Source organism: Marmota marmota, unplaced genomic scaffold (genome assembly GCF_001458135.2).
Source record: "Marmota marmota marmota unplaced genomic scaffold, marMar, whole genome shotgun sequence".
NCBI classification, from domain to species: Eukaryota; Metazoa; Chordata; class Mammalia; order Rodentia; family Sciuridae; genus Marmota; species Marmota marmota.
In genome coordinates, this window is record NW_026000168.1 from 13,915,902 (window position 1) to 13,936,596 (window position 20,695).

At 44.8% G+C, this 20,695-nt stretch overlaps 1 protein-coding gene and 1 long non-coding RNA gene across 6 annotated transcripts in view; one reads left to right on the forward strand and one right to left on the reverse strand.

Moving 5' to 3' along the window:
- Srgap3 (SLIT-ROBO Rho GTPase activating protein 3) overlaps nucleotides 1-20,695 on the reverse strand; it is a 247,907-nt gene that overhangs the window by 153,871 nt on the left and 73,341 nt on the right. The gene's annotated exons all lie outside the window — the stretch shown is intronic.
- Nucleotides 393-19,436, forward strand: LOC107150051. Its single transcript, XR_001504526.2, has 3 exons — nucleotides 393-3,042; nucleotides 17,879-18,061; nucleotides 19,081-19,436. It is a non-coding gene; the product is annotated as an uncharacterized LOC107150051 (long non-coding RNA).

Genomic DNA, 20,695 nt, shown 5'->3' on the forward strand with positions numbered 1-20,695 from the left:
TGGCACAGTAGGAAAAGCACAGAATTGCAGAAACACTTCCACAGTTGTCATCTGCCTAGGACCTTGTTGGCAGGGAAGGTCTGGGTTTCTCCTAGTGGATTCAGCACTGAAAAATCCTTCGACAGCAGGCTATCCCTCACCCTGATCTATGCCATGATTCACCTTCAATTTAAGCATGTGAAGTCCTCAGCAGCCTGACCCAGATGAAACTCTCTCCCCTCTTCCGGGCTGCTCTCATAGAACCCATCAGCAGTCAGAAAATTCTCCCCAACTCATCCTAGTCCCTTTTCTTCTCAGTGCCCAAGGGGGAGTCCTTCTGACACCAAGGCTGGTCCAAACAAGGTCAAAGGGCACCAAGGTCAAAGGGTGTCTGCTCCAGGCTGAAGCTCATGTTCTGGACTTTGCTCCTGGGGCTATAACTCTCTGCCTGTCCACAGGATTCCTGGTGCTGACACCTGCCTGACCTCCTCCTGACTTCAGCTATCATCCTGTCCTCAGTCCATCTCTTGATGCTTTTCTGTTTGGATCCATGATGGTAGTTTCTCTGCTGTTAACACCTGCTAACTGTCCTGCCTTCTGGAGCCAATTTCTTCATAACATTTGCCCGCCCTGGCCAGCTCACCTGGCCTCACCAACAACTTTTTTTGTCTCTGCCACCAGTGCCACAATAGGACAGCATCATATCTATTTGTCTTTCATCCTCTTAACATGTAAAAAATAAGCACAACAGAGAGAGACACCCTGGGCTATAAAGACAGCAGAGACACAGTCCTTGCCCATACCATTTAACACTTCATTACACATAACAGGTCTTAAATAATTTCACGTTTACGTTTTTGTCTTCCAAATAGATAATGTGCTCCTGAGGGTAAGGGCCATGTCTAATACTTGTCCCATTTTGCCTCCCCTCCTTTACAGTGCTCCACAACAAACATCCCCCCAGTGCTTTAATAGAAACAATACCACCATCTCGCCCATGGTTGTAAACAATGTTCCACGCTGCTCTTCTCTAATTATCTTTCTGCGAAGTGAGGAAATGGAATGCAGCAGGTAAAAAAAAAAAAAAAATAGGCCTCTCCTGGGGCTGGGGTGGTGGCTCAGTGGTAGAGTGCTTGCCTCACATGTGTGAGGCACTGGGTTCAACTCTCAGCACCACATATAAATAAATGAATAAAATAAAGGTCCATCAACACTAAAAAATATTTTTTTTTAAAAAAAAATAGGCCTCTTGGGTACAGAGGGAGGATGGGGATCTGGTCTGCATGAAAGGCCCACCGAGAAGGCAGAATGGTCATTTACCTCTCCCATCATCCTCTACCCAGCTACAGGATGCTTTCCAAAACTAGATTTAGCCACATCTCTTTCCCCCTTGAACACCTTCAGGAATTCTCCATTTCCTTAGCTCAGCTTGCCAGAGTGTTCAAGGCCCTATCAGATCAGACAGAATGCTGGCTTGGGAACCAGGTTGCCTAGATTCCCATCCAAGCTCTACCCTGGGTTACTTGTGTGACCTCAGGCAAGTCATTTAATTGCTCAGAGTAATGCCTACTGCATGGGGCTATGGTACAAATTAAAGAGTGAATAATAATTAATATATGTTATGGTGGTTCCATAACACTCCTATAAATTCTTTGACCTTCTCTCTTCAACAGAGCATGAGCATCCTTCCCCACCCTCCAAGTGACTTGTTTATAATGAACAGAATGCTTAAACTAGAGGGTGATGGGGTATGACTTCCAGGCTGTCATACAAGGCACTGTGGTTTCTCCCTCTTTCTCTGTAAGTTCACTCACTCTGGAAGCCAGCTGCCAAGTTGTACGGCCTATAGAGAGGCCCACTTGGTGCAGACCTAAAGGCCTCTCGCCAAGAGCCATATGAGTCAGACCTCTTCAAAGCACATTCTCTAGTCCAACATAACCCTTTAGCTGCCTGCAGCCCCAACAAGCTCTTGAATGTAAGCTGATGAAGACCCTGAGCCAGATCCACACAGCTAAACCGTTCTTGATTCATGTGATGACACATGTTGTAATACATGTGATTGTGGTTTTAAACTACTATGTTTGGGAAGAATTCCACAACAATAAATAATTATTATCTGTGTGAACAATTAATATTTATAAAGAGTAAATAGAGAGGCTGGAGTTGGGCTCAGTGGTAAAGCACTTGCCTAGCATGTGTAAGGCACTGCATTCAATCCTCAGCATCACATAAAAAATGATAAAATAAAGATATTGTGTCCATCTACAATTAAATTGTTTTTAACTTTTAAAAAAGAGTAAATAGAGACTCAGGACTGTGCTTGGCATATAGAAAGTACTCAATATTATCATCTTTTGTTACAACTATACAAAGTTAAGTACCATTCTGCAAGCTTACCACACATTTTGAAATTTAAGGGAAAACAATTTGACCATCAAAATAAGTAATTGCTACAGGTTACAAGATTTTTTAGATAAAATATAGATTCATGAGTACCTATTGATATCAATGAACGAATGGATGAACTCATAAAAAGAGGTGAAAACTCTATTCCACAGTAGGATTTCCATTAAAAATGTAGAAGAAATAATGGGATTATAAGATCACCTTTTGATAAAACATAATGCTAAAACTAGAAGGTGAAAGTTTGATGAGGAAGAAATATTTATATGATCTCAAAGGAGTTCTCACAAAATGCCTATTAAATACTAATTAATTAATGCATACAAAATACTTGATAATTAACTTTGCAATGGAGAAACCTGGCAGGTCCCATATTAATCAACTGATAAATGTCACTATCATCAGTAAGGGGACAAATCAGCATCATGTGCCTCCTGATGCAATGCATTAAGAAGACTTCCCCTGGGCCACAACCTATTTGCTCATGTCTTTATCACCAGCAGTGGTTCATGTAGTGGCAGCTCCTGGACACTGGACACTGGGCACCAGTCACTGCAGGAAGCACTGGACACACATCAACTCCTTTGATCTGCACTATGACCCTAAGCTCTGAGAAATGAAGAAACTTGCCCACAATCACATGACCAGGGAGAGGCAGAGGTAAGTTACCAGCCCTGTTCTGTCTCTGCACTGGACTGGGTCCCTCAGAAACTCAACAAGTGCTGAATCGACTCCTTTCTGCAGCTCTAGGAGGTTTCTGGGAAACGCAGGGCAGTTGCCCAAGACAGAGTTGTATTCTCCCTCCTTCTTTTGACAAATATCAGAACCGGTAATGGGAGGGAAGGAGAGTGCTGGGTGTGGAGTTTAAAGGTTAGAGTTTCAGCTCTGCCCAGCATGCACAGTGCCCTCCCTCATGAGAGCTGGGTCTCCACCTCCCTTCACTGTAGGCAGGGCAGTGGTTTGTAAATTACTTTTAGTAGCTAAACTGTTTCCAAGCAAACTATTTCACAAAACCTCAATGTATTGTATCAAGCAGCATTTTAAACAATAGCTAATAGACAGAAATAACCCAAGTGTCCACCAAAGCATGAAAGGATAAACACAATGTGTTCTCTCCATACAATGGACTATTAGCAAGAAAGGCAATCCTGACACCTGACATGGACCAACCCTGAGAACACCAAGAGGAAAAGGCCAGACATGAAGGGACAAATGCTGCATGATTCTACCCATAAGAGGTTCCTAGAGTATTCATAGAGACAGAAAATGGGATGGTGGTTCACCAGGGGCTGAGGGTTGAGGGAAAGGGGAGGCAGTGTTTAATGGGGAAAGAGTTTCCATTTGGGAAGATGAAAAAAGTTCCAGAGATTGATGATGGTGATGGTTGCACAACAAGAAGAATGAACTTATTGTCATTGCCCTGAACATTAACAATGGTTAAGATGGTAGATTTTATGTTATGTACATTTTGCCATGATTAAATAAATCATAAATTCAGTATATGCAAAAGATGATGCAAAAATAGAGAACAGAGTCAAGTGTGATAGTATAGGCCTATCATCCCAGCCACTTGGGGGGCTAAGGTAGAAGAATCAGAAGATCAAGGACAGCCTGGGCAACTTAGAAAAACCCTGTCTCAAAATATAAACAAAAAAATTACTGGGAATGTAACTCAGTTGCAAATCACCCCTGGGTTCAATCCCCAGTTCCAATAATAACAATAATAGGAATATTACAACACACCTTAACCCCCTAACTCCAAAATAACTGCAGAGATTTCTCATCATTGAGGAACACATGGACTATTTTTTAAAAATATTTTTTAGTTGTTGATAGACCTTTATTTTATTTGCTTATTTATATGTGATGCTAGGATGTATGAGGCAAATGCTCTACTACTGAGCTACAATTCCAGCCCCACATGGACTATTTTGATCCTAGTATCTGGAGCCCTGGGAGTACCATGTGCCTACAGAGCTTGCTGCCTATAATTTTGAATCCTGAGCAGGCCTGGCTCCCACTGTTGCATTTATGGGCCACTATGATGTGGCCTAACAAGAAAAAAAACCACAGTGAGGACAATACTTTAACCTACAAGAGGTCCTACAAGGTGACGTGGCAGGAGGAGATGCACACAGTGGGGCATCAGTTCTAAGTGACACACCAAGGGTGGGCAAGGCTAAGAAGCTCCAGCTCCACAACCCAGTGGTACAGTTGAACTCATTACTCCACAGCTTCCTGCCCAGACCATGGGCAAGACAATTGTGCCTGTGTGCACATCTGTAAAAGGGAACATTGATAGGAGTACCTACCTCGTTGGATATGTGGAGGATTAAGTGAGACAGTATGTGGAAAAATAATTAGCAGAGTAAATGATTCCAAAACTGTTATGACAGCAGCAGTATCTAACAGTGGCTGAAGAATGGGTTTTGAAGGCAGGTTAAATTTCAAACCCAGCTCTATTTATTTTATGAGCAGTGTGATTTTGAGAAAGTTACTTATCTTGTCTATGCTTCGTTTTCCTCATTCATAAAAAGAGGGTGATAACCCGTACCCTTCTCCTGGGTTGTTAAGAAGATTAAGCACACTGATATAGGTTGTTGGAACAATTCCTGGTACACAGCAAGTCTTCAATAAACATGGGCAGTTGTTATTAGCATCATCTGCCTCAGGGCTCAAGCTGACCAGGGTTTCTAAGGCAGCAGCCTTGGCTGGGACCACGAGGGATGGAGCCTGCATGATAGGTCCCAACCTGAGCCAAACCCAGATTAGATCCAGCCAAACCAAACACAGGCCACGGGTGCCTGCTCCCACAGCCCAGCTCCCTCTCCCAGGGGAAAGAACACTTTTGACTGGCTGCTCCAAGTTGAGGCGTCAGGCAGGGGCCTCCCTCAGGGCAGTTCTACTGGGAAGGTGAAGGAAAAGGAAATGATTGTTTTCCAATCTTTCCTCAAAAAAACAAGCGGAGGGTGTGGGCCCCTCTTCTGGCCTCATATTGCCTGCACTCAAGATTCCATCCATAGGCATTTTGAAAATGAGCGCCTGTTTGCTTTCCCCTTGGTCTTTTCCTGTGGCTCACCACCGAAGCCAACAGGCTAAATTTAGGCCACTCAGCAGCTGGTCCCTAGCTAGAGGGCTGCCACCATCTGAGCAGAGGAGCCAAGAAGGTGGCAGTCAGGTGAGTGTACAGGGTAAAGGATGCAGACCCCAAAAGGCCTTCTGGGTGTGGGAATCCTGGTGTCCCTACAAGCCTCTGAACTCCACATTTCAGCCTGTGACAGGTGTAGAATCAGGGCCTGTTCACAATCAGGGCTGGGTGAATCAGAGACCCCAAGATTCCACCCGTGGGAAACATCATGATAGGAAACACTGACACTCCCAGTGGAAACCCTTGCTACTGTCACCCTCAGCTCAAGTCCTTGCATATGAGAAAGTTGGGGCCCAGTGACACTGATCCAAATAACATGCACCCATTATCTCAGGCAGTTTCTGAAGCACCCTAGAGGTGGCATCTTTTTCAATGTTGCCAGCAGGTACAATTATTTCTGTGTTTTCACAAGTCACCCAGCTGCTAAACAGCGCTGCAGGATTGGAAACCAGGTTGATCATTTTTAGAACCTTGTACTCTTAAACATGTAATCTACCATGTAAACTAGGAAAGTGAATAGCTCAAAGTCACCCAGCACCTATTGCTGGTGCTATGCTTAGACCCTAAATCCTTGACACCCAGACTATTTTACACAATTTTACATACACTCACCCCGCCTGCCCTCACCCCACACACAATTATTCTGAAAAACAGTTCTGTGGAGACATCTGATATGGCAAATGCTAAGCCTCCTCCTTCTGATTAGACATGTATCTTTCTTGCTACATAACACAGACATCTCAAGTGAACATCATGGCCACTCAGTACTTTAGATCACCTATATTATTATCACTAGTGTCCACGATAGTCACACTGTGCCTCACTGTTAGGGAATCTTCACTCCAGTTCCATATGGAATCTGGTAGCCCCAAACATTCTGTTATCCTTTCCTCTCATAGGCAGAGAATTTTAGTTGGTGTTAGGGTTTAGATATGAGGTTTTCCCCAAAAGCTCATGTGTGAGACAATGCAAGAATCTCCAGAGGTAAAATGATTAGAATTATGAAAGGTTTGATGTAATTTATGGGTTAATCCACTCATGTGGCATCCAGGTGATTATTTTCCAGCAGAATGTAGGAAGGTGATAGTGACCTAGCACCACCAACAGGTAAGTGAACTCAAAATCCTAGAACACGGCAGACCAACAATGTGGAAGGAGCACAGGTCCCTGAATGACCTTGTGGAGCAGAACCTCCCTGGCAACTTGAGCCTGCTGGACTGTGATGTGTGAGAGGAATCAACTTTTATTTAAGCTCTGTGTGTCTCCACCTTACCTACCTTCCCATCACTTATAGAATCCCATGCCAATACTTAAGAGCAAATGCAGACTTAGCTTCTGGGGCACAAACTTCCTCCAACTTCCATTATTGCCATTGTCCTGAGACATTTCAATTCTATGTTGATCATCAATTAACATCCCGATTTCATTTCTTCATCCTCACTAATCTGAGTGTCTTCTACTCCATGTCCACTCACATGGCCCCACCCTGTCAACCCCCAAGAACTGCCCAAGCTCAGAAATTCTCAACTGGAAAATCCTTCTCTGCAGCTATAACTTGTTTCCTTTACTTTGCCACTACCTGTCATCCAACTACCCCTGTTCTTCAGTCTCCCGAAGACCTTTAGTTCTGGGCTTCTTGATCCTTTTTGTGAAGCAGCAGCCTTGAGAGACCTGGCTGCTTCCCATCATCAGCAGAAGCTAGCCTGCTGCAGCATATCTCCAAACAGGAAAATCAGAGAAGACTCATCTTCAAAGGGTGGGGCTTCTCCATTGTGTGGTCCTCCACTGGGTCCTTCTCAGCATCCCTCTTGCCCTCCCCTTAACTCATCTCACCCATGATTCCATTTTGAATCAAGACACAAGAGGCCCTGATACATCTTGCTGGAATTCCTCCCTCTGCCTCCCTCCCTCCTCCCCTCCTCCCCTCCTCCATCTTCTCTCTCTCTCTCTCTCTCTCTCTCTCCTTGTCCCCCCCTCTCTCCTTCTCCTCCATTACTCATTCCCTCTCTTTCTTTCTCTCCCTCCTTCTCCATTGCTAATTCCCTTCTGTATGTAAACTTCTGACACTGGTGTTTCCAAGGTGTAGTTTCTTTTCTCTACTCCCACCCCATGTTCCCCTTAAACAACCCTACCCATGCCTGTGCCTCCACTTCATACATGCACTGATGGCACCCACATCCCTGGACCATTCTCTGACCTTGCTCCTACCTTCCAGGACTGAATTTCCTATTGCCTCCAGGACAGCAACCAGACACTCCCCACCTCAATCTGTCCACACAAAACATATCCTCTGCTGTTCCCCCACTATATGCCTTCTCTGCATTCCAGCTCTTGAGATATGGCATGCAACACATTTCTATGGAATGAACGAAGGTGTGAACAGTTGTGAGGGTGGTTTGGCTTGGGTAGGCATAGGAAGCACATGCCTGTGAAAGTTTCCCATCATCTCTGCTCCCACATGTTTTATCAACAGCCATTCAGCTAAACCATCCCACTAGGCCCTGAGCTCCATGAAGGCGGGCATCCTGTCTGTCTCCTTCACCCCCGCAACCCAGGTGCCCAGCACATGGCAGGGAGAGTGTGAGTGTGATACAACTGGCGGACGGCAAAGAGACCAGCCTAGAAAGAGCCAGAAACTGGGACCTGCATTCCTTTGCCAAGTCCCTGGCTTTGGGCTGGCTCTGGTCTTTGGGATGGGTTGGCCATAACGAACATCTCCAGATATCCAGGGTGCAACTTAAGGAGGGAAGAGCAGCCAGCTCCCAAACTCTGCAGCAGCTGCTGAAAACCATCAACTGTTCCCACTTCAGTCTGAAAGCAAAAACCGTTTTCTCCATTTCTAAACAAGAGCCCAGCCTAAATATCCTCCAGTCCTCAGCTGCCTGGCTGTTTTCTTCCCACCCCACTCCTCCCTCAACACCACCTCCAAGCACACTCAGCAGATGCAGCTGGGCAGCAAAATGCCTCCAAGGAGTGACTAGGCAAACTGCCTCATGACAAATAATGGTATTGTAGCATGTGGACAGCCCTTGCCAATTCACAAAGTGTCTTTTTCAGAACTCCCCCCGACAAGCTGAGGCAGGAGGTGACATTCTCCCCCTTCTGCTGGGAAGTAAAGGGAAGCCCAGAGAGCTGAAGAGACCTGTCCAGGGATCCTAAGGGTGGGAAACAGTATGCAACTAGCAAGTGGCAGCACATCTGTGCCAACAGATGACACAGAGGCAGAAGGTAGGCTCTTAACTTCTCAGCCCTGGAAGACCATCAGAGAGAACTTGGCCCCAGGCCCAATCCAGTGCATTGCTTGGACCAGCTTTTCATCTTAAAACCCTATGTCCAAAGTTGCCCATGTCCAAAGTTCCATCACCAGCTTGGCTGTTATCAGCTGCTTCAAGTAAGGCCAGCAGGTTACTTGGTTAGGCAGCAGCAACCCCACCATGCTTAGGACCTGAGCTGAAGCCCTCTGGAGAACCCTGTATCTCTGTGCCCAGCTCAAGTCAGCAGCAAGCCCACTGCACATGAGCAGAATACACTGTCCTTACAGCAGTATGCAAAATGAAACCTTTGTTTCAGGCCACCCATGCTTTTGAACATTCCTTTAACAAGTTTCAAAGATCCAAAGGTGGCAGAATGAATTGCTTAGAATAAAAGACAGTATGAAACAGTTGGAGCTCCAAATGGAGACGTCTTTCTGGATTTTTAGCTGTCTCTTTGTTTCTCAGTACATGACACAAGGCAGGCCAACTCCAAGATGAGCTTCTTAAACCAAGTAACCTGTGAAGTGACAACCTGGTCCTGTCAATATGAATAAAGATGGAAAGAAGACAAAGGGAAAGCCTGCTTGCTTATAATCTCCCTTTCTTCTTTTGGGCCTCTACTCTGCCAGACCAGCAATATGAACATATACATTTATATTCTGAAATGTTGCAATTTGTTAAGAGCTAAATCACATGGTGCCCATGCATGAGTTAGAAAAAAGTGCACCTTCTTCCCAACATTCACAGTTCTGCCCCATGATGAGAACATCTCAGTCTCAATTGCCTCCTCCACCTTTGTGCAGTGCACAGCCAGCACAACTACATATGGCAGCCCTGATTTCTATCCAGACCGCTGCCTGTTGTATAACTCTGGACAATTTTCTGAGCCTCTCAATGAATCTACATATTCATCTAAGAAACGAGGATAGGAATGGCACCTATCTTATACTGTCATGGAGGATGAAATGGGATAATATACAGAAAAGTTTAACACAAAGAATCACTGCAAGGTAGCACTTTGTCAGTACAGATGCTCCCCAACTTACCATGCAGTCATGTCCTGATAAGCCTATCATAAATCAAAATATCATAAGTTGCAAATGCATTTACAACACCTGACCTGGCAAACATCATACCTTAGCCCAGCCTACCTTAAACATGCTCAGAGCACTTACCTAGCCTTTAGTTGGGTAAAATCATCTAATAAAAAGTCTGTTTTATAATAAAGAGTTGAATATCACATGTAATTCACTGAATGTTGTACTGAAAGTGAAAAACAGAATTGTTGTAGGCTTTCACACCATCATGAAATCAGAAAATTTTAAGTTGAATCATCATAAATTGGGGACTCTCATCGCACATGGCAGCGCATGCCTCATGCTTGGGACGCTGAGGTGGGAGGATCGCAAGTTCAAAGCCAGCGTCAGCAAAAGCGAGGTGCTAAGCAACCCAGTGAGACCCTGTCTCTAAATAAAATACAAAATGTGGCTCAGTGGTAGAGCACCCCTGAGTTCAATCCCTAGAACCCCAAAATTAAGATAAAATAAAATAAGCTGGGGACTCTGTACTATTATAATTGTTACACCTAAGACATGGTTCCTGCCCTCAGGGTGTTTACAGTCTAGTGGGAGAAGTAGTTTATAAAAATATCACACCTATTTACACCCAGGGTTGAAGGTAGAGGTGACAGGACATGAGTCAGGAAACTACTCTTGAAAGATGAATAGGAGTTCAATAAGCAAAGAATGGCAGGAGGTAGGGATGAGGCAGATGGCATTCAAGGCTCTGAGGACAATTCTCACAAGGTAGACAATATGCATGTTCCAGGACAGTGAGAAGTTCCCGCACTATTAACTATAAATATGAAGTCACACTTTAGGTCATTTAGTTTTTTGAAGTTGACAATGGCTTTGAATTAACTGATACCACACTGGCCAAGTTTAACAGAGACTTGGGGTGCCAAATAGAAGCTCTCTCTGGTACTCACTGGACAATCCCTACAGGACGCCAGTGCTTTCTGAAGGGGAAAACCAACGAGAGAAAGCTCAGGAAGTCAGGACATCTGGGTTCCGTACCACCCTTTAGACAAGCTCAGTTTCCTTACTGCAAAACAAAGGCAATGGGCTAGAGTTTCTCCAAACTGGGAGACATAACTACGCAGAGCCTAGTGTTTGACCTTTGTTAAGGGACCAGGGAGGATTTAATATACAGAAAATGCCCAACACGGTGACAGTCCCATAGGAAGCCTGAAAGAAGAGACAAGAGATTTTGTTTGCTACCAGTACTGGGAAATAGGAGGTGTCAGTGGACATCTGCAGAATGAACATCCTCATTCTCACACCCCTCAAATCTACAGAGAGTCATGTGGGAAGTTTGCACCAGGCCAATGCAAGGAACTCGATAACCGTTAGTAATATCATCTTTCCCTTTGGCTCAAATGGAGTTTCCAGATTTTATTATATGGAAAGCACTCACATGACAACTCAGAGTGGCAGTGGTGGGAGGGGGCAGGAGAGGACGGGGAAGGGTTGAGTGGAAAAAGACGCTGGTGATAGAAACCAGAAGAGTTTTCTGAAAAAGGCAAAAAAAAAAAAAAAAAAAAAAAACTGCAAAAGAATGTGAGTCACACCCTGACACAACAAACCAGAGGTGGACAGAGTTGGGCTTCTTTTCAGGAAGTCCCAAAGAACTCTTTATGGCTCCTCAGGGGGAGACAGCTTTATGGCATTTTCCTCTGAAGACTCACAGGTATTAACTCCTATTATTACTGTCATAAGTAACACTGGGATCAACCATTACAAAATGCTCCCAGCATATCCTTTTCTCCACACCTCTGTCTTCCTATGGGACCATTTTACAAGTGTAGGCACTGAGGCTTAGGGAGGGGAAGAGACTTGCCCAGGGTCACACACTGCAGAGGCTAGAACTCTGGACCTTGGACTCTGCACCTAGGACCATTCCTCCCTCCAAGCCCTTGCTTGCTGACAGGGAATGAGCACCTTCATACTCCAGTAGGAAGGAGTGCTGGGAAGTGGCCTGGGCAGCCACTCTCATCAAACCCCAGCCTGCTGGGAGGACAAGGCCATGACACTTAGGTCTGTTCTGTCTCTCTGCTGGGGGACGGCTCACAGGACTGATGAGTGCCAATCTCACCCCTGGGTGCTCAGCTTCTACCTCCCATATCCTGCTATAGATGACCCCAAAGTCCCACAACAGGATATTACGGAAGAGGCTCTAGTGAGAACACAAGGACCCTTGAGACCTCCCCACCCCAGTGACCTCCACAGAGCCCTGGCCAGGTCCTGGCAGGCTGATGTCCCCTCTTCCTCACTCCAGAAAAAAGGATCAATGAAATGTGTCAATCCTTGGGCCCTCAGGCAAGGGCTCAGCTGCCCTCAAACCCACCGAGCTAATATGAGACTAAGAGAGGTGTTTACATCTCACTTCCTCCACTGCAATCCTCTCCAAAATGGGAACACTCACAGCATGAACCTCACAGGGCCGCCCTGAGGGTCAAGTGGAGTAATAAAGAAGAAAACTTTTTTGTGAAATGGAAACCCTATAATAATATATGTGGGATTCTTGGTGTTATTATCCATTGCCCACCTCTACATCAGTTGGAAGGATATCAAAAAGCTTCTTATTGGAATCTTATTAAAATTCTTATTAAGTCTTATCAAAGAATCTTATTATGGTTATTAAAATCTTTGCCTGGGTTCCTCAAAATAGACCCTGTGAGTCCAAATTAAAGATGATGTGAAGAAACTCAATCAGTAAAGTACCTTGATCCATGGTCAAGGGAGAGGCTCTGGTGGTGTTCAACTACGGTAGTAATTTCCCAGGCTAATCTAATGAAGTATCACAGATTGGGTGGCTTAAACAACAGAAATGTACCAGGTGTGGTGATGCACACCAATAATCCCAGCAACTCAGGTGAATACACAGGATGATCAAGGCCAGTACAGGATCAAGGCCAGCCTCAGCAAGTTAGCAAAGCTCTAAGCAACTTAGAGAAATCCTGTCTCAAATTAAAAAAAAAAAATTTTTTTTTAAATGACTGGGGATGTAGCTGAGTGGTTAATCTCCCCTGGGTTCAAGCCCTAGTGCAAACAAACAAACAAAAAACCAGAAATGCATGGCCTTCGTTCTAAAGGCCTAAAGTAAAATCAAGGTGTGGGCAAGCTCACTTCCTTCTGAGGGTTGTGAGGGGACTCTAAACCTCTCTCTTGCTCCTGGCGGATTTGCCAGCAATTTTAACACTCCCTGGCATCTGCTACATCACTCTATCTCTGTCCTCACCTTCCCATTGAGTTCTCCCTTATGTCCACGTCTGCCTCTGTGCTCTAATTCCACACATCCCGTATAAGGACACCAGGTCCTACTGGATTACAGCCCACCCTAATGCTCTCATTTTAACTTGATTACTTCCGTAAAGTGTTATTTCCAAGTAAGGTCACAGTCACAGGTCCTGGCGATTAGGACTTAGAAATATTTCAGAGGTGGGGCACACACAATTCAACCTCTAGCAAATACCTCCCCTCCCCTCAAATCCCCAGGTCTGGGTTCCCAGTTCACATCTACCTCCCCACATCCCCCCTCTCTCATCTGTTTCCTGTCAACCCTGGGTTGTCCGTTCTGGAATGTTTGTCCCATGACTTCAAGTTTAACTGGTTTCTGGCCCCTCTGGAGCTTGTCCTCTCCTGACACTGGATGGAGTAATTACAGATACAAGGTCATGATTTAAAATGATAAAATGTGCTGGGTGCAATAGTAGGTGCCTATAATCCTAGCTGGTTGGGAGGCTGAGGCAGGAGGATTCTAAGTTCGAGACCAGCCTGGGCAACTTAGCAAAAACTGTCCCAAAATAAAATGACGAAGTGTACAGACCTCCATTCACAGGTCTGGAGGTGGAGGTGAGGAGCCTGGGCCAGAAGGGTTCACCAAAAACAGGAAACACCCCAGAAGGAAGACCCAGGAAGGGGCCCATGCAGAGGCTGAGTCTAATACAGTAAAATACACACTCAAACTGGCATGGGGATGCTGCAGGAAGGGAGGCCAAAGGGAGAAATAAACAGAAACAGAAATCATGTGAGAGGAAGCTGGGAATCTACCAAGGCAAACAGGAGAGGTGGCGGTGCATGGCTCACAGCCACAAACCCCTGAGCGCTGTGCACTGGAACTCGGCCTAGTCAGCTGGGCTGGCGCAGTGACACTGCACATCTGGGGGGCCAAGGAAAATGCACTGGGAGGCCTGGCCACATCTGGCCTAGCTTTGAGCAGGAGATGCTTTCCACATTCCCTGCTTGGTAGGCCACGGAGCAGAAGCACTTCAGTCAGCCAATAAGGCAGCTCTGCACACTAAGGTCTGCAGTTAAACATTATGCCCCCCTCCCCACAGAGGAAGGGATTTCCTGCTGAGCCCAAGGTCTTTAATGCTTGTTCTGTGCCCAACTCTGCAGGCCCCTGAGGATGGGAGGCTCCCTGCTTCAACAGTCTTAGGCACTACAATTGAAAGAGCTGACCTCATTCTGAGGAGTATCAGTTTGAGAGTCACTGACACCCACCAGCATATGCAAGGACAGCCTGAAAATAAAATCAAGTAGTTCCTGCTCTCAGACAGCTCACTGGCCAGTGGGATAAACAAGTGAGCAAAGACAAAGTTGGAATCAATTAGAACAAGAGCCAGGGTAGAGAAAGGGAAGGGGGAGAAGTACTCAGTGGTCTGGTCTTGGAGGTTGGCAGGATGCTCCATGGGGAGGGCACAGTACAGTGGTAATTAAGGACTAAATTTGGTTCCACTCCTGCAACTTTCCAGCTCTGCTGCACGTTGGTGACTTCATAAATGCTGTTCCTTCAGCCCGAACCCTCCTGGCTTCACCCCACCTCTCCACACACCCCCCTTCAGGCCTCTTCCTGAGATCTTTGCCTCACTCTGGCCACCCAACCTCCACTATCTCATCTCAGAGTGCTGCTCTTTCCCTTCACAGGATGTATCACGTTCTTGTGTTTATGCATTTATTGGCCTGTTTGTTTTTTAATTACACCTACAGAACATAGGGACCAAGTTCACCCCCCACTGCAGTCCCAGTACAGTGACAGGTATGTGGCATTACACTATATTCATGGCAACAATTTTCACAATAGCTAAGTGGTGGAAGCAACCGAAGTATCCACCAATGGATGAATAGATACATAAAATGTGGTCTAGCTGTGCAATGGAATATTACTCAGCCCTAAAAGGGAAGGAAATACGAGTGCATAGTGCAATGTGGATGAACCTTGAGGACATTAAGCAAAGTGAATCAATAAGCTCAGCACAATAGGACAGCGTTGAATGATTCCACTTGTATGAAGTCCCCAGTCAAATTCATAGAGACAGCAAGGAGAGTGGTGGGCACTAGGGGCTGGGGGAGGGGAAGGTGGGAAGTTAGCACTTAATGGAGACAGAGTTTCAGTTTTACAAGGAAAGAAGGTTCTGAAGATGGATGGTGGGGATGGCTACACAATGATGTAAGTGCCCCAACTGTCACTGAATGCAACGCTTTTAAAATAGTTAATATGGCAAATTTTATGCCACGTATATTTAAGACCAAGTTCCATTAAAATAATAATTTTTTTGCTTAAAATTACATATATTCAAGGCTGCATACCACTTCAACCCAGAGCTGCTTTCTGTTCACCTTTGTATTATTCCTGTGTTTATCAAATGAATAAGGAAGTAAGAATTTAAGGAGGGAGGAGGGCAAGAGGCAAAGAGGGAGGGAGAGAAAGGGGCCTGGAGAGGAAGGGAAGGAGCAAGGGAAGAAGCCATTGGAAGAAATAGGAAAAAGAGAAGGAGTTTACAGGTAGAGGGACAGAACAAGACTAGCAGAAGCCCCACCACTATCACTTAGTGACAGATGCCACACCAAAGTCTTCATACTGTGCATCTCATTTAACACACCAGCAAAGAGCCAGAGGTGAAGGTCCATAAGCTTCCAGGAACCATGTAAGAATTCCAGCCTCACCTGACGTTGCACACCAGACCAAAGTGGTGCCAAGGGGCTGTAATCCTCTTCTTCTCCTCCAGTAGGACTCTTCCAAGTCCCTGGTGGGTCTATGACAATATGTGGCATTTGTAAAACTGTTCTCATGCATTTCATCTCATTTAATCCTTCTAATTACCTTGGGAGGGGGAATCACTACTTCCATTTGACAGGGGGGACAACAGAACATTTGGAAAGTGGGGTATATGCTTGTCCCTGAGGTTCATAGGAGGGATCCCAGGACATTAGGAAGGCATCCTGTGGGCTAAGCGGATGGTGTGTGGGGTACAGAGCCATGGCACTCCATACATGCAGGCACTGCCTAACTATAACCAGCACAGCCCAGGGGAGCACTTTGAGGAGTCACCTCATTCCTACCACATACCTCCATAATTTCATAGGATGCTTAGGAGCACCAGGCTGCTCCCTGCCCTGACAGTCAAATACATAGGAGGCTGGTAAATGGCTAGTCCAGATGTTCCAACATCATTTAAGCACAAGTTTAAATCCCAAACCAAAATTAATTTTTAATGAAACAAAGAAAGGAACCATTTGTATCTCAAGCCTCCCACAGCAGGTTCGTTTGTATTCTAATGAGGGTGCTTCTCAGTCTGTCCTGTACTTTGGTTTATTGTGGTTTTCTCAAGCATTGATCCATCTCTCCCACGAGAAAGTATTTCCATGTTTGCCTCTGTATTCCCAATTCATAGCACAGGGCTAGGGGCCACAGAAAGTCCTAGATAAACATTTACAGAGTGAATGGGCATTTTGATATGAACTAATTCCTGAACGTGACACAAAGCAGCACTCCATGGAGGGAAGATACAGCCCGGTGATCTGAGTGGGAACCAGCAATGGAAGCACTGTAGGTGGGGCAGCCCGAGGGCAAGTCTCTGGTCTGGGCTTGGGACAGGCGGGAGCACCATGTGCTCCTGTGCAGTGAGATGTGGAACTTTGTGCCCACGTTCCTGGCACTCCTTGCACCACGCCTAGTACAGGGGGTGCTCGGCAAATATCTGTAGAATTGAGGTAGTGCTAGGTCTACATTCTTCCAGTTTAGTCCTTGTCAACATGAGGTGACACTTCACTGGTGTGTCCCAAGTAGGGTAGTCCTTGGGATACTTCTGAGTGTTTTGAGAGGAAAAAAGTTTCTGTGATCAACAAAGTTTGGCTAGATGAAGGTCAGATGATCCTACTGTAGGATGTATCACATCTTCAATAATTAAAAAGCTTGGACACAAATTAGATTTCCCAGGTTTGAGTCCAAAAATCTACTTTTTCCTAAAAGGTAGTTTAGGATTCTAAATCCCTCCAAGGTTTCACTTCTCTTCATATAGGGAGGTGATGGCATCTGCTGCATGAGGCTATTATGAGACAACATGTGAAAACATACTTGAAGGACCTCGTAAGGTACCGCTATAGTTTACAATGATCCCAAAGACCCATATGTTAAAAGCTTGGTGCTATTGGGAAGCAATGGCACCTTTTAGAGGTGGTGCTTGGTGGAAGGTCTTCAGATTACTTCAATTATGCCCTTGAAGGGAACTGTGAGACTCCAGTTCCTTCCCCTGTCCCTCTTTTCCTTTATGGTCGTGAGATGGCAGTTTTGCTCCACTAAGTGCTCCTGCCGTGATGTGCTGCCTCACAGGCTGAAAGCAAAGGGGCCACTGATTATGGGTTGGGACCTCTGGAAACCATGTGCCAAAATAAATCTTTTCTCTTTATCTGTATTTATTATAGTGCAGAAAGTTGACAAACATAGGATCCACCACATAGTAATCCCTCAATAAATTGTAGTTATACTAATGATCATTAAAATACATTCTACTATTATTAATGCATGCTTTCACTCTCTAAAAGGAGGATATATTCAATCAGACAGCGCTTCCCAAATTTGTTTGACCGTGGATTTTTACCCACAACTAATCAATCATGGGACTCCACCTAGGAGATACCGGTATAAGTCATCATTGATGTCAAGAAAGCTGGCCTGAGAGATTCTGATTTGCATGGCCCTGCTTTGAGTCAGCTGTCTAATGCTCTGATTTTTTCACTTTTTTTATTCTGAGATCCTTCACATCAAGTTCAGAGAATGACTCCAGAGATATAGAAGCCACTAAAAACTCAGGAAAAATGTTTGAAGATATACATTTGCCAACCTACAACTGGGCACCAAATATGTACCAGACACTCTATGGCTACAAAAGGAAACAAAACCAACTCTTCTTTCCTCTTATGGAGTCTCCATTTAGGTAAGAAAGACAGATATTTGTCAAAAATAATCATACAAAATTATTTTTTAAATTAATTATTTTTATTTATGGGGTATAGTTTGATAAGCTGATACATGTAAATAATGTATAATGATCAAATGTAGTGAATATTTCCATCTCCTTAAAAATTTGTATAAACATATAATATTATACATGAAATAATAGATATAATGTGATTGTTTCAACTTATGTATAAACTGATCAAATTAAGGTAATTAACAGATTCATGTCCTTATTATTGCTTTGTGTTTGAAGTCTTTGAACTCCTCTTTTCTAGTTATTTATAAAATATAAAACAAGTTATTGTGTATATAAAAAATGTAAAGCTTGAAGAAAGATACTGACCAAATTATATGGTTATATCATGTGCCTGTCTGATTATGTAACCATGAATCCTACCATTACGTATAATTATATGCACCAAAAAAAAAGGGAAAAAATCAGTAATCTAAAAAAAATATAAAGCTATAGTAAAAACAGGGATCAAGAAAAGGTTCACTGTGCAATGGGAACATGCATACAGGAGGCATTAATGAGGTCAGTAGGAGCTGCAAGTTCAAGGCCATCCCACAAGTTCAAGGGAGGGAGGAAGCATGGTGAGTGCAAGGAATAGTGAGGAGGTCAGCATGGTTGGCTGGGGGTCCTGGAAGGGAGCAGGAGAGGCTGTGTACAGCCTCAGGAGCCATGACACCCAAAAGTCTGACTTGTGTGTCTTCCTAGGGAGGAGTTTGTGGTCTTCATCAGATTCTCAAAGAATACTGTGACCCTAACACAGTTTAAAGGAGCCCACTGTCAGTAACCCAGATCCCTGGCTTCATTTAAAAACAGTCAGACCTTCCCTTGCGTATTGAGGAGGGTGTGGATAGATGGTTTTGCCTGCCTAACATTCAATCCCCTTTTTTCTGTTATCCATATGTTCATGTTCCTTTGTGGAATCACACCCATCCCATTCTTATTACTTGTGGTTTCTGTGGCATTAACTCTGCTTTCAACATTAGGGAAGCTCATGTGACCCCAGCCTGCCAATAAGAGAAGGACCAAGATGGGCACAAGGCCAAGCAAGACCACTCAGCACCAGCGCCAGGATCCCCACAGGAACTTCTCACCAAGGCTCTCTTGTGGGTTGCTATGCTGGTGAACAGCTAGCCTTACAGCTGCCAGTCACCTTGAAATCTCAAAGTGGGAGTCTGCCTATGATAGAAGGCATCACAGAGGAAACTAAAGCCAGAAAATAGAGAGAGAGTCCCCAGAAGAAATCATGTGACCCCCCAGACCCAGACTTGCCCATAATCAGAACTCCCCTGGACTTGCCAATCACATGAGCCAATAAATGCCTGTTTTCAACTAATTTTAACTGTGTTTCTATCACTTGCAACCAATAGTTCCATTGAACCTTTTCTCCAGTCACAGTTTAAAAACTGAGGGCCAGAAAGGAAGTAACAATGTACTTCACAAGGTTAGACAAGCCCATGGCACCCATGTGTCTGGACTCCCAGGACTGTGCTCCTGCTGCGGGCTGCCACAAAGCACAAAAAGTAACCTGTTGGTAGGAACAACTTTCCTGATGCCTCCCGTGGTCTGGACCCTGCCTTGCTTCTCCTTCTTTCTCCTCCCAGACATCAGTGAAGAGCAGCTTTGTCCCTCTTGTTTCCCAACCTCAAGACTCCAGAAAGAGAAAGAACAAGTAGAACATGATCCTTGTTCCACCCTAGACCAGGAGATGTCTCTGGGTACTAATTTCCTTTGTGGCTGGGACGTAAACAGCTCAGCTAGCCCTCAGGCCATAGCTGCATTGATTCCTCCAACCAACTCCCTTGCTGCAGTTCAAGTACCCATCTTCACTCCAACAGCACCCACCTGTCAGAGCCTTCCTTTTCCAAGTCCCCTCAGTCCTCAAACCAGCCTCTGCCCTTCCAAGCTTCAAATCCTGCCCATCAAACAATACCCACTCATCCCATAATGCTAGGCTAAAGAATGTTCTCTTCTTTATCTTTAATTCTCATAAATTTATCTAAGCAACACATTCATTGATAAAACCAATGAACCAAGATTTAATATTACTCTTAAAATGTATTCTTCACCATTAAAGTGATCTTTTCAAAACTCAAATGGAATCTTTTCAATCCACTAGTTAAACATTTGAGAGCTTCTCACTAGTCCCACGTTAATGACCTAAGACTTTTGGGGGTGGGGATGGCAATGACCTACCTGCTCTAGAACCTAAGTTCTTCTTGCATTTCACCTATTAAGGAAGCCACTTGTTGATGCCTACATGCCCAGCCCCGCCTGATCACACCTCTACAGGGGAAATACAGATTTGATTACTACCAGCATTCCTCAGCACTGCTCTCTTGGACACTTTGTTATTTCAGGCAGAGAAACTGATGTGACTCCATTTTTGAAAATCAGTAAATAACAGCAACTTCTACCTCAAGGCCTGTCCTAAGGAAGAAGGTGTGACCCTTGCCCTTGGAAAAACCCACAGAGCCTTTCTAGGCACATACCCACCCTGCTGAGTTGTTTATCTGCAAATAACAGGAGAGATCTGCAGAGCCAGATGTCCCTGACTCAGTTAGGCTAGGTGGGGATCCATAGCAACCCCCTAGCAACCAC